At 46.6% G+C, this 14,218-nt stretch overlaps 1 protein-coding gene across 7 annotated transcripts in view; it reads left to right on the top strand.

Annotated features, from left to right (window-relative positions):
* Window positions 1-14,218, top strand: part of MAGI1 (membrane associated guanylate kinase, WW and PDZ domain containing 1) — a 1,290,512-nt gene that overhangs the window by 71,946 nt on the left and 1,204,348 nt on the right. The gene's annotated exons all lie outside the window — the stretch shown is intronic.

Raw genomic sequence — 14,218 nt, 5'->3', positions numbered from 1 at the left:
ATTAGGGAATGTACAAGGCCATGTAGCTTGTAATGCGTCTGTCATTATTTCATTTTGTAGACGATTTCAATTTCAAGTCTTTTTGTGTTCTGAGAGCCTGGCTGTGTGCAGGGACAGAGAGGGGAGGTGCTGGCGTCTGGGGAGGGGGAGTGGAATTGCGAGCCTGGATGTGTACGGGAACAGAGGGGAGAGGTGCTGGCGTTTGTGGGTTGTAATATTAACTGTTTTTTAGGTGCAATGCTATACATACTAACGGCGTTGCGTGGCTGAGTGGCGTTCCTTGGGTGAGTGGCGTTGCGTGGGTGAGTGGCGTTGCGTGGGTGAGTGGCGTTGCGTGGGTGAGTGGCGTTGCGTGGGTGAGTGGCGTTGCGTGGGTGAGTGGCGTTGCGTGGGTGAGTGGCGTTGCGTGTGAGTGGCGTTGCGTGTGTGAGTGGCGTTGCGTGGCTGAGTGGCGTTGCGTGGCTGAGTGGCGTTGCGTGGCAGAGTGGCAGTGCGTGGCTGAGTGGCGTTGCATGTGTGCGTGGCATTGCGTGTGTGAGTGGCGTGTGTGAGTGGCGTTGCGTGGCTGAGTGGCGTTGCGTGGGTGAGTGGCGTTGCGTGGGTGAGTGGCGTTGCGTGGGTGAGTGGCGTTGCGTGGGTGAGTGGCGTTGCGTGGCTGAGTGGCGTTGCGTGGCTGAGTGGCGTTGCGTGGCTGAGTGGCGTTGCGTGGGTGAGTGGCGTTGCGTGGGTGAGTGGCGTTGCGTGGGTGAGTGGCGTTGCGTGGCTGAGTGGCGTTGCGTGGCTGAGTGGCGTTGCGTGGCTGAGTGGCGTTGCGTGGGTGAGTGGCGTTGCGTGTGAGTGGCGTTGCGTGTGTGAGTGGCGTTGCGTGGGTGAGTGGCGTTGCGTGGCTGAGTGGCGTTGCGTGCCAGAGTGGCGTTGCGTGGGTGAGTGGCGTTGCGTGGGTGAGTGGCGTTGCGTGGGTGAGTGGCGTTGCGTGGGTGAGTGGCGTTGCGTGGGTGAGTGGCGTTGCGTGGGTGAGTGGCGTTGCATGGGTGAGTGGCGTTGCGTGGCTGAGTGGCGTTGCGTGGCTGAGTGGCGTTGCGTGGCTGAGTGGCGTTGCGTGGGTGAGTGGCGTTGCGTGGGGGAGTGGCGTTGCGTGGGGGAGTGGCGTTGCGTGGGTGAGTGGCGTTGCGTGGGTGAGTGGCGTTGTGTGCCAGAGTGGCGTTGCGTGCCAGAGTGGCGTTGCGTGCCAGAGTGGCGTTGCGTGCCAGAGTGGCGTTGCGTGCCAGAGTGGCGTTGCGTGGGTGAGTGGCGTTGCGTGGGTGAGTGGCGTTGCGTGGGTGAGTGGCGTTGCGTGGGTGAGTGGCGTTGCGTGGCTGAGTGGCGTTGCGTGGGTGAGTGGCGTTGCGTGGCTGAGTGGCGTTGCGTGGCTGAGTGGCGTTGCGTGGGTGAGTGGCGTTGCGTGCCAGAGTGGCGTTGCGTGCCAGAGTGGCGTTGCGTGCCAGAGTGGCGTTGCGTGCCAGAGTGGCGTTGCGTGCCAGAGTGGCGTTGCGTGGGTGAGTGGCGTTGCGTGGGTGAGTGGCGTTGCGTGGGTGAGTGGCGTTGCGTGGGTGAGTGGCGTTGCGTGGGTGAGTGGCGTTGCGTGGGTGAGTGGCGTTGCGTGGCTGAGTGGCGTTGCGTGGCTGAGTGGCGTTGCGTGGCTGAGTGGCGTTGCGTGGCTGAGTGGCGTTGCGTGGCTGAGTGGCGTTGCGTGGCTGAGTGGCGTTGCGTGGCTGAGTGGCGTTGCGTGGCAGAGTGGCAGTGAGTGGCTGAGTGGCGTTGCATGTGTGCGTGGCGTTGCGTGTGTGAGTGGCGTGCATGAGTGGCGTTGCGTGGGTGAGTGGCGTTGCGTGGGTGAGTGGCGTTGCGTGGCTGAGTGGCGTTGCGTGGGTGAGTGGCGTTGCGTGGCTGAGTGGCGTTGCGTGGCTGAGTGGCGTTGCGTGCGTGAGTGGCGTTGCGTGCCTGAGTGGCGTTGCGTGGCTGAGTGAAACAGGCAGAAACGTAAATGGAGAGGGGGGTGAGAGTTAAAAGAGAGAGTGAAACAGGCAGAAACGTGGAGAGTTAAAAAAAAAAGCAAATGAATCTAAGCTGCGAGATGTGGCATAACAGAAGGATTGGTACTGCGTGCACCGCTGCTTGGGGTATCTGCGAGATTTGTGTAAGTAAATGGAGAGGGGGGTGAGAGTTGGAAGAGAGAGTGAAACAGGCAGAAACGTGGGGAGTTAAAAGAAAGAGGGAATGAATCTAAGCTGCGAGATGTGGCATAACAGAAGGATTGGTACTGCGTGCACCGCTGCTTGGGGTATCTGCGAGATTTGTGTAAGTAAATGGAGAGGGGGGTGAGAGTTAAAAGAGAGAGTGAAACAGGCAGAAACGTGGAGAGTTAAAAGAAAGAGCGAAAGAATCTAAGCTGCGAGATGTGGCATAACAGAAGGATTGGTACTGCGTGCACCGCTGCTTGGGGTATCTGCGAGATTTGTGTAAGTAAATGGAGAGGGGGGTGAGAGTTGGAAGAGAGAGTGAAACAGGCAGAAACGTGAATCTAAGCTGCGAGACGGAGAGGGAGGGAGAGAGGAGGAAAAAGAGAGGGGGAGTGAGACAGAGGGAGGAACACAGTTAGAGTGAGACAGAGGAAGACAGGAGAGAGGGAGGGGGAGCTATAGATGTAGGGAGAGCGCGAGAGAAAGAGAGCGATAAAATTATGTGTATGCCGGGAGGGCTCAGTGCACGAAGCCTTCGGCTGCAGGGTCCTGTGATTAACTTCATGGTCAGTTTTATGTTGTTGCTCTCCCTCCAAGCGCAATGCCGCTGCCAGCAATACCAGCATCAAAGAAAACAAGACGGAGGGAAGAGAGGGGAGAGGGGAGAGGGGAGGGGGGAGGAGAAATGCGACACGGCGGGAAGGGGCAGGCAGGATGACTCAGGGGAGGGGGCGGAGCGGGGCAGAGCGGCATGTGGGTGTGAACAAGCCGGGCCTTTGAAGTGAAGCTAAGTTTCACTTCAAAGGTGTCGGAGGAATGCGGGCGGCTGTGCACGCGCTTTTAAGCTCAATGCACATGCGCATTGAGCTTAAAAGTCACGGGCACTGCAAGGAATCGCCACGATTCCTTGAAAGTTAGATAAAGTCTGGATGAGCCCCTATAGTCTCGCTTGCTCGATGCGCATGCGCATCGACAGGCGAGACCTAAAGAGCTCATAGGTCTGAAGATCTGAACACTGTATGCCATTACATGGATATAACCCCCACTGAAAGTCTGGCACCATACTTCTGGACTGATTGCGACGTTGGTGGTCTCGCAGCGGGCCTCTCCAGTCCATGCTGTGCAGCCTTTTCATAGAGGGCTCATCACCATGAAAAGGGTGGATGTGAGGAAAGTCGTAATGTTGTTGGTTGTTCCGCAGAGGCACTGGCAGTATATTGCGGCTTCACACCACTGCAATACTGCAGAGGGATCCCGGATCCATGGTGGTTGCAGCGGTCCTTTGGCGTTCCGACCACCAAACTCTTAGTAGGCCCTTAGCCTTGATCCCTAGCCTGTAGCATAGATTTTATTTAACTTGCTTCATGTTGACAGACCACTTTTTGGCTGCTTTTCCACAACAAGGCTTCTGGTTTTCTTCCTTGCCCGTTGCTCTTGTGATAACACCAGTCACCAATCCCTTATCCGTTTTAAGTTTTTTGTAGTTTTTATATTGCCCCAAATGTTCAATTTTTAAGCTCTGTTTTACGTATCAACAAATTTAGATTGGCTAGTTTGAGTCTCAGACTTTTGCAGCTCTTGAATACTGAACCTACCTCTTATGGTGTAATTAGTTACATTTCTCAAAGCCTTAGGATCAGGAGAGACTTAAGGTTTCAGTAATTGGGTACTGTTGATCTGCTTCTTGCACGCCTTTTTGCACCAATGAAGCACTGTTCGCACTTTTGAATTGCATATTCTAATTTGTTTTATTGTGCCTTTGTCGCATTTTATTGATGCACTGTTTGTACTGCCTGGATTTTAACTGCATGTTTTTTTAATGTGTTGCTGTATTTTATGGCTTTGTTAGCCGAATAAAGAATATTGACTGACTGACTGAAATGCTGTACAAATTCCACAATGCGATAGAATGTAATCATATTTAAACCCAAAACGGAGACACACTGTATTTTACATTAGGAGTGTGCTTAATTTTCAGACATTCTTTTAAAATCTGAGAAACTAGAAGAATAGGTAGCCCATTTGGGGTCTTTGCTTATCTCACTTTACCACTTCTAAGGAGTTTACTCAGCTATGTCTCACTTGAATTTGTAGCATTTCAACCATTATTACCAGTGAATCACATCAGTCCATCTACTTTTTTGTATATTGCATTGATTAATGTGGCACTCATGTAGGTTTTTGAGGAAGCTTGCATCCAGCAGCAATTACTAGAACTATGCTACTATGCACCATTGCTTTTACAATATCCCATTACATTTACAATCTGACATTTTATGTACCTCAAGAATACCTCCTTCTTAAGTTGGCCCAATGCGAAGGATTGGATGGTCGCATGGACTTTTGTTGTTATTTTGGGTATTTACTTTTTATTGCAATGTCTAATCTTAAACCTTTACCTCGCCCCAACCCTCTTTTTTTGTCTGTGCTTGAACGCTGCTTCTCTACCTGAGTCCTCACCCATTAATGTGCTTATTTTGCTTTTTAATGTTCTGCTTCTCGTATCTTATGTCTGATTGATTGGCAAACTGTCTGTTTTAGTTTCTCTTGCTACACCACATTTTTATGGGCAAAGATTTGTTTTTAATTCCAAATTTATCATTCTGTTTTACTGTTTCTACTTTTTTCTCCTTGTGCAGTTTATAAAATTCTAGATTAGTGCAGTTAACAAAAATCATGTCAATTTTAAATTGGCACCTTTCTCTGTTGGCTAGGTGCTACTTAGGAGGAACTAGGTAGCAATAGTATGTACGTATTTATATATTTTTACAATTGAGCATACCAGGTCAGATTGCTATTCAAAGAGGTGAGGGTGTCTGAGCATTTACATTAAACTATTGTTCCTAATATGAATTAAGCTGCTTCATAAAGGGATCTAGGCTGTAACCACCTAAACTGGAATACAGAAAGTGCTTGTGAAGCAAACACTACATGGGGAGGTGGAGGGTTAACGATAGAAGAAATGGGAGAGGCCATAAAAGCAGCTCCTCCCAGGAACATGAGGGCTCTGAAGTTTTTTTAAGGTTGATAAATGCTAGTGGTTACTTTTATGCAACAGGGTGAGGAATTAACTCCGCTCGCCTGGGTGAAGCCAGGCTTTCTATCAGGCCTCACACAAAGCATGCTAGTGTGGAGACAACAGAGGCGATGCTGATGGTCTAAGAGTTCATTCAGACAATGAGAAGCCATTTGGAAATTGATGTGGCTCTAAAATGGAATATGGGCTAAGGACCCTTTTGCAATCATACATTGGGATTTGTGGGTGGTAAATATTTCTAGTAAGAGTGAGAAAGAGAGAGACAGCCATGACCAGGGCCAAGTAGACTTGCGAGATGTGATGGTGAAAGATTGTGTAGGTTATGCTGGAGCGGTGATCCTCCATAGAAAATAGTCATATCCATAAAAGTTAAACGTAGCTTATCAATGTTTTCGAGAGTGATAAAAAACATTCCCCTTGAAGTGCATTTTGGTTTCAATGCATTGGTTATTGATTCTCGGAAGCGGCCAACTTACAAAGAAACGGTTATTGGTAGAGCAGGGGTTTTAATGCTTCAAGAACAAAAAGACCAGTGAGGCGCGGGTACCCCACAGCTACATTTTTGTTAATCTTATTAAAAAATGTGTTGATTCAAAGAAGCTGATAGTACAATACAACATCTGTAGCCCTGGTCCAATGCCCGGCTTTACCACAGACTTTCGCTCACTCTGAGCAGTAAAGTGTTTTAATTCTATGCAGTCCCAGTTGTTATGGAGGCGGTTGAGTGGGAGAGGAGGTGAGTAGGCAGGGGAGTAGTGATTAGGTTGTGAGTGGATAGCCAAAAAGTGCTGCTCATCTGTCTGCTGCCTACTGCTTCCCTTCAGTGCCGCACAAAAAGTTGAATGAAGCAAATGGACCTCCCTGCTGCACACTTCACAGCAAAGCCCATTGAATGCCCAATCATGCAGTTCTAGAGAGCAGTACCAACCAGACTCTAGGCTCCCGGGATAGCTGACACTGCAATGTTAAAATTCCCACAGACACGTCTGTGCACCCAGATTTACTGTAGTCATTTAATCGTCGTATTGTTGGCCTACAATATGCTTTTTTGAGATTTCTCTGCAGGACTTCTAAAACACACTTACCAAACTGTGCTCAGACTTGTGAATGCTCATATCCCACTGGAGAATGACTTTGGTTGCTCTCACCAGGCATGCCTATTACCTGATGGCCTAAATCTTGGCTTAATTTGACTCTAATAGAGTCTGTAGTAATATGGTTTCCTTCCTGTTGTTATACTTCCTTAGTTATTTAATGGATGGTTAAGGAAGAGTACCTTCTGTGGCCATGCCATGTTGGTTTGATAGTGCTCTCAACGAGTCTCTGTGGCGCAGAATGATGGGCCTATTGTTGTATTCTGGGTGTTATGACTTTATGGGTATCAGTATGTATTTTCGCATGTGGTCATTAGTTTTGTTCTCGCACTGCTTTTCGTTTTGTGGTGTACTCGTTCTCATCTCAAGATTTCACATGGCTCCGGTCGGGCATTTGGGGATTGGGGTGCGTGGACGCATGACGAAGGGCAACGCGCTCCTATATTTACGAGAATAAAAACCCTGTGATCATCAGCGATTGTTTCCTTTCTTTGGAGTACATGTCTTAACACATATGCAATGATAGGGCTTGAAGTGTTCTTTATTGCCCTTTCTAGACACAAAGGGTAAACTTGCCAGGAGATAGCTTAATTGCTCTGCCCATCATCTTGTTGTGTTTGCTATGTATGCCCTAAGTGGCCAAGGGTATGACCGGACGTGGGTCCCTTGCTCCGTGTGCCACTGGATTCAAGCTAGCCTGGCTGATGAGGGTTGATACCCCGAAACGGATCCCAGGATGCATGTTTACGGTCCAGGGAGGGCCTGCCTGGCAAGTTGGGCTGGGACGTTCCCTTGGAGAGCAGGGTCAAGGCTGATTTGCATATGGCAGGATCCAAACTGGAATGGCATGGTGAGAAAAAAAATGATGAATTTAATCCAGATCTCTTGCCTGGGAGTGAGTGTTTGAAACGTTTCAGCACTCTGTCCATCATTTTGTTGTGTCTGCTATGTTTGCCCTAGGTTACCATGGGTATGCTCAGACGTGAGCCCCCTGCTCGCTGTGCCACTTGACTCAAGCTAGCCTTGCTGATGAGGGGGGGTACCCCGAAACAGGTCCCACGATGCCTGTTTCCAGTCCAGGGAGGAGCTGACATGGCAGTTTGAACTGGTCTGTTCCCATGGGGAGCAGGGTCAAGACTGATTTGAATGTGGTGGGTCCAAACTGGTGTGGTATAGCGAGCAAAAGAATGATGGATTTAACCCAGATCTCTTGGCTCGGGTGAGTGTTTGAAAAGTTTCAGCGCTCCATCCATCATCTCGTGTTTGCTAGTAGATAACTTTGTGGCACTCTCACCTCTATTTTAACGTTACTGACCCTTTCTGGTGAGAAATATGTCTTGGTTCCAAGAGATCAGTGCCAGTACCCACTAATTGCCATCACCAGCACAAATTAAGCACTGCTTTCTTTCCATTTGCTGAGTTTTGATCTGTTGGCAATGTAAAGGCACAGGATGTTTGAGCCTCCACGGACCCCATGGAAAATGAGATTGGGGAAATATATATATTTCTAGGTCGGCAGTGTAGTGTTTACCCCAGCCTGCGGAGGCCCCTCATACCATAAAAACTGGGCTGAGGAGGAAGAACAAGAAGGTATCAATGTAATATTTAAATAAGACATTGACCAGTCCTTTGTGATGCACTCTGGGAGTTGTGGTGCCACCCTCAAAGTTGGTTGGAGGCACCTGAGGGACTCAGATTCAAAATACTTTATTCGGTTAAAAAGCAAAAATAACCATAAAAGTACCATGAAAAGGTACAGTTTACAGGGGAGTCATGTGTTCATTATTTAAAATACATGTGTACAACATAGAGATTAATTCATTTGAATCGATTTACGACATTTAAAAACAGATTTAAAAAATTCACCAAGTGAGGCTACCATAAAAACAGTTTCCATTTTCTGGCACTCTAAGAACGCTAAGCGACATCTGTATATATTTAGGTCTTTAAGAATAGGGATGATAAGTTTCTTTCGAAAGAAGGTATAAAATTTACAAAAAAATAAAATATGTATATCAGACTGTGGGGACACGTCATCACATGGGCAAAAGGATAGTTCTTTCGACCAACAATTCATCACAGGAAAAGATAAAACCCTAAAAATAATGTTGAGTCTAAACCGGGTTAGAAGGAAACGTTCATGGTTGGACATATACAATGATAAATATGGCTGTAGTTTCTCTCCACATAAAATATCCTGATGAGCAGAAACAGTCTTTTTTCTTGCCTCCTCTAAGTGTCTTTTGTCCCTGAGATAGGTAATACACAAATTTTTCAGGTCTCTTCTTGATATGTATGCCATTGATGAGGGATCCTCAAAGTATTGGGCACAATTTAGTTCCTTGAGAAAGTTTCTGACATAACATATCCATTTAAAATCATTAATATTGTCCAGTGCTAAAATGTCCTTTAAAATGGCCCGGTTAACCACACATTCGTCATTTGTCCAAACCCTGTGCCAAAGAAGGATTGGCTGAATCCTAATCGTATCAGTAACATAAATTACTCCCAATTCAACATGGCATATCATAGTTGCAGTACTTTCAGGCACGGACAAGATGTAACATAAAAATTTGTTTTCCATGGTTTGAATTGAACTAATATTTGAGTAACCCCACAAACCTGATCCATAGGTGGCTACAGCTAAACAAGTTGCCCTATAAATAATTAAAATTTCCTTTATGGGTTTTCCCCTAATTTTTTCATAAAACATTGTAAAGCCATAATAGTTTTGGAAAACAACAGGGATCTAGCATAGATTGCACTAGTCCATGAGCCACTTTCATGAAACAGAATTCCCAAATATGGGAAGGTGGAGGTCTTTTCTAAGGGATTGGAATTTATAAAAATATGTTTCAAATGCTTGCTTGTTCTTGACCCACAATACATAGACAAAGTTTTTGAGCAGTTGATTTTTAAGTCTAAGCCAAGCATGAAACTATTAAAAGATGTGACCAAAGTTTGTAGCGCCATTGGGGTTCGTGCCATCAAAACAGCGTCGTCAGCGTACATCAGGGCAGGGACAGGCCTTCCAGACCCCATAGGCATGTCCCTACCCTCCTGCACGAGACGTTTCTCCAAGCCATTTATATATAACAAAAATAAAAAGGGGGCTAAAACGCACCCTTGGCGTACACCCCGACCAATCCCAAATTGTCTACTACATTCTCCATCTTTCCCATAACGGACGCTTGCAGTGGCCCCGGAATATAGATCTCGCAAGAAGCATATAATGGCATTGTCTACCCCCAGATCGGCCATAATTGACCACAATTTATTATGTGAAACACAATGAAAGGCTGACGATAAGTCAACAAAGGTGAGGTATAGACGTTGTTTTTTAACCCTTATATACTTCTGTTGCAAGATAAACTAATTCAGTCCTTGCTCTATAGTCCCTAAACCCCTTTGGAACCCAAATTGAAAATCGCTTAACACCCCATTATCTTCTGCCCAGATTCGCAGCTTATCTAAAACCACTCTCCCCAAAATTTTTATAGAAGAGTCCAATAAAGAAATTGGCCTGTAACACATGCAGTTCTGCCTGTCACCTTTCTTGAAGATTGGGACTATAGTCGATGTAAACCAGGTAGGAACTAAACCTTTTGCCAAAGCAACATTAAAAAGCTGGACAAGCAATGGCCCCCATAATTCTGTGTTAGCCTTATAGAGGTCTGCTGGTATACCATCTGGTCCAGCCGCCTTACCCCCCTTAGTTGCCTTCAAGCTCGCAAGAACTTCAGGAAGGGTTACAACCAAGACTTTGGATGTGTCTAAGTTTAAAAGCATAGGGTCCTGGCCTGTATCGAGGACTGGTTCCACAGCCCTGTAAAGGGAGGAAAAGTGCGTCACCCACTCATCTTCTGGGATGGCGATTTCCATGCGTGCCTTTTTTTCATATAGGAGGGGGGTATTAATAACCCTCCAAAAAGCTGCCGGATCCTTAGATTGTGACGCCTCACATAATTCATCCCAAGCCTCCCTTCTTATGGAGACCTTCCTGTCCTTCAATACTATGTTATAGTCCCTCCTCAAAATTCTAATTTGGGTTACATCCCGTGGTCTTTTGTGGATCGCATGTCTAAGCTTTGATAAGGCTTTAGTACATTTCTTATCGAACCATTTTCTATTGGGCTTTAGGGAGTTTTTCCTTACAACCCACAACGCCTCCTTAATTGCGGTAGAAATGATGTTAAAATGATTTAAAATTTCATTACTCTCGGCATGCTCGTTCAAACAGATCAAAAAACTACTCATACACTTATTCAGTAATTTAGACAAAAAATCAACCGGGACCACTCTACTCCATTTAAGGCTATAACCATTCTGGGTACCTAACTTCACATCCTGCGCCATATAGTTGGAACCTACTATATGATCGGGTACAGCAAATAGGTTCTCCATTTTTACTACCTGTGGGTAATGGTCACTTATTGGTAGGTCCATGATACTAGAGCTAATCAATCTGCCCGCAGAGCTATTTGTACACAAACTAAAATCAATGATAGATGAAGCCCCCCGCCCCACAAATGTTGGAACAAATGGCATTGTGTGGTGGGCTAGCTCATTTGTAAACCCAAGATCAAAATTAAAAATCATCTCATTTAATGAATCACCTAAAAGGGTATGTTCAAAATGCGTCAAGTTAATATCCTGTTCCAACATCAGGCGGCAAATACCCTTCTGACCCTTTTTACACAGAGTACAGTTAAAATCACCCCCCATAATACCATGACTTCACCCTTTTTTTGTATCAAATTCATTCTGTATGTCTGCAGTTATAGTGACAAATACATCCTTAATCATGCTACTTAAGCAGTTATTGTAGAAATTAAAAAGAACAATCGTTGGACCCTTCCTTGTGTCTATCACTATTTTCTGATAGTAACTGGATCCGGGAGAAAAGGAGATCTTATCATAAAGTAGCAGGTTCGATATATACACAGTCAATCCTCCCTTGGGTCTTCCGTGTGCGCCCCCCACCGCAGGTGTAAAATAAGTTCTATAGCCATTAAGGTGTATCGGTGCGGTGGTCCAGGTTTCTTGTAAGGCTAATATGCCAACATCGGCAATTACATCACACCAGGACGGGTTGGAAATTTTCTGCTTTAAACCTGCCACATTCCAAACAACCACCTTGCAATATTCTTCTATGGGTAACGCTTCTGCAATAGCTCCAGTTTGACTACCCTGACTCCCTTGTGTAATCTCATCCACCCCATGAATTTCGTGTGTCTCAACATGAATTTCATGTATCTCAACACACCCCAAGGGTTTTATAGGCCCCAAATCTGCAGGTTTAGTTGTCTTAAAAACCTGTTCTTTTATCATGGGGAGTCAATCCACCGCTTCCAAACAATCAAACCGGTTGGAACACGGAAAGATCGGAGGAAATTGTAGATTGCCTAGCCATCCTGGGTCAAAACTTTGTGGATGGAAGTAAGGGGGCCTCGCTCTATGTTTCACTACATTCCAACCATCTTCATCTCTCCCTCCCCCTTGTATGTTATAATGGTTACTATCAGAAGCCAGACCCTTGTTACCTCCTTGGTGTCGGTTGTCCCTAGTCCAACTCCACCTGTTGTCCGGGTGTTCGCCCTCAGGGTAAACATAGGATAGTGCCCTAGCCGAAATAGAAAGACCATGGTTTCTAGGGGGTCTTGTGGTAATATATTTAGCGGTTAGTGGGTTCTCAAATGTTATTACCACACAATCGCCGTATGCCCTTTTTTTATTATACCCAATCCATGGGGCCCTTTCAACCATCAGAATATTACTTCTGATAGCTGGCGGGAGAGGGCAATTATCATTCAGCCAGTGAATGGTTTTATTTACAAGTCCCCCATTATTTTCATTTGAATTTGCATTTAGTTGAGGGACTCCTGTGAGAACCACAACATACGGTGCAGCTTTTGGGGGTAAGTGTATATTTCTACGCACCTCCCTTTTTTCTGGGTTATCTTTATCCTGTTGTGATTTAAGAGTTTGTGGGACTGGCACTACTTTAACATTCGGGGCGGGAGTTTTAGGGGTTGGTATAGTTTTTGGCGATGGATTCATGGTAGGAGCACTTTTAGCAGCTGCTAGTGGCCTATTCATTATAGTTTTTGCAGGAGGAGCTTTATTATTCAAATTAAAGCTAGGGGCACTTATATCTTTATGAATATTTTTTAATATAGTTTCCAAACAGCGTAACCTAACCTCGATGGGTTCGAGGAGAATTTTTAGCATTTCAAAGATGTTATTATTAGCCATGTTTAGGCTACTACTGTCCTCACTACCTCTAGCTTGATTGTTTACTACACCGCTTAATTCCAGTATTTCCTCCAAACTGCTATCTAAAACAGTTTCGTCTGGGAGACTTAATGGTAGGCCGATGTTGGGCTGGTGGCCTGCCCTATTATCACTAGTATGAGCAACTGGATTGCTGCTCACATTCAAAGGCACAGGATCTAAAATGGTTAGATCTTGATTCTTGCTAATATGGGCTTTTCTCCCTTTGCTCATGTTAGGTTTAATAGTTTTTTTAATATTAATCTTCTGTTTAGGGATTGCCCCCTCTTTCATACCCCTTTGGATTAAATTGCTAGCTATGGGTAGATTTTCGGTCTCATTTTCAGCTGAGCTGCTAGCCACTAACAAAGAAAGATTAGGAGTTGCCTCCAGACCTTCCTGGGAGCCTAGAGCATTATAACCCCCATCGTTCTGTACATTTCCTAGATTTTTCGGAACAGATACACTATTAGGAGTACGAGCTTGAGCAATAGGACCTAAAGAGGAACGTCTAGCCGCGGCTAAATCCTGAGACACCCTTCTATCCATAAGTATGATCCCTTCATCGATTAAAGCATTGGTGCGAACAATAAATTCGTCAAGGGTACCAGTCAGTTTCTTTACTCCTGCAGTAGCCCTGCTTCTAGTTTCTGGGCAATTCATGGCAGACCCTACAAGTACCCGGCAATAAGGCAAAGGATAATCTTGGTAAGTACGACAGCCAGTCTCGAAATGTCAATATCCTAATAGGTCACAATAGCGAGTAACATGGATGGTTAGCCGACTTACAGTTCAGATGTCCCACTGTCCGTGTGCTAATGGCAATCAGGCAGAGTTTCTGGCCCAGGCCAGGCTCCTCAGGCCTCAGAGGGCCTGCCCTTTGCCCGGGCTTAGCCCCGCGCTGTGCCCCGCTCGCGTCCCGCTACGCGGAGGGGGCGTTGGTCTTTGTAGCGCCTCCGGGCGCCTACATGCGCGTCACTGCTGCGCGCCCCCGCTATGGCTCCTGGGGGTTGGAGTCCCCTCGCTCTGCTGTCCGCGTTGCTGATGGTGAAAGGCGGCAGCAGAGTGGACTCAGCTCCTGGACCCGCTGGACCCGTTGGCGGACTCGTTCTCCGCCCCCACTAAGGTAGCGTCTTCACCTGTCTCCTCTGGCAATTGGAAAGGGCTCTCCTCGGTGCTCCGGGCGCGCTGGTCTTTGTAGCGCCTCCGGGCGCCTACATGCGCGTCACTGCTGCGCGCCCCCGCTAAGGCTCCTGGGGGTTGGAGTCCCCTCGCTCTGCTGTCCGCGTTGCTGATGGTGAAAGGCGGCAGCAGAGTGGACTCAGCTCCTGGACCCGCTGGACCCATTGGCGGACTCGTTCTCCGCCCCCACAAAGGTAGCGTCTTCACCTGTCTCCTCTGGCAATTGGAAAGGGCTCTCCCTGAGGGACTCAAAGGAAAAGCAGATGTAATGTCAAAACAGACTATCTCGAAAACAACGAATTTAAAATAACGATTGTAGAATTAAAGTCCACTCTTTTGTAAACAAAACGAGGAGTTTGCAACTCCTCGTTAAAAATGGCAAACAATTTAGATGGAGAAAAGCTTAATATGAA

Source organism: Lissotriton helveticus, chromosome 9 (genome assembly GCF_964261635.1).
Source record: "Lissotriton helveticus chromosome 9, aLisHel1.1, whole genome shotgun sequence".
Lineage (NCBI taxonomy): Eukaryota > Metazoa > Chordata > Amphibia > Caudata > Salamandridae > Lissotriton > Lissotriton helveticus.
This window is presented reverse-complemented; position numbering and strand designations above follow the sequence as displayed.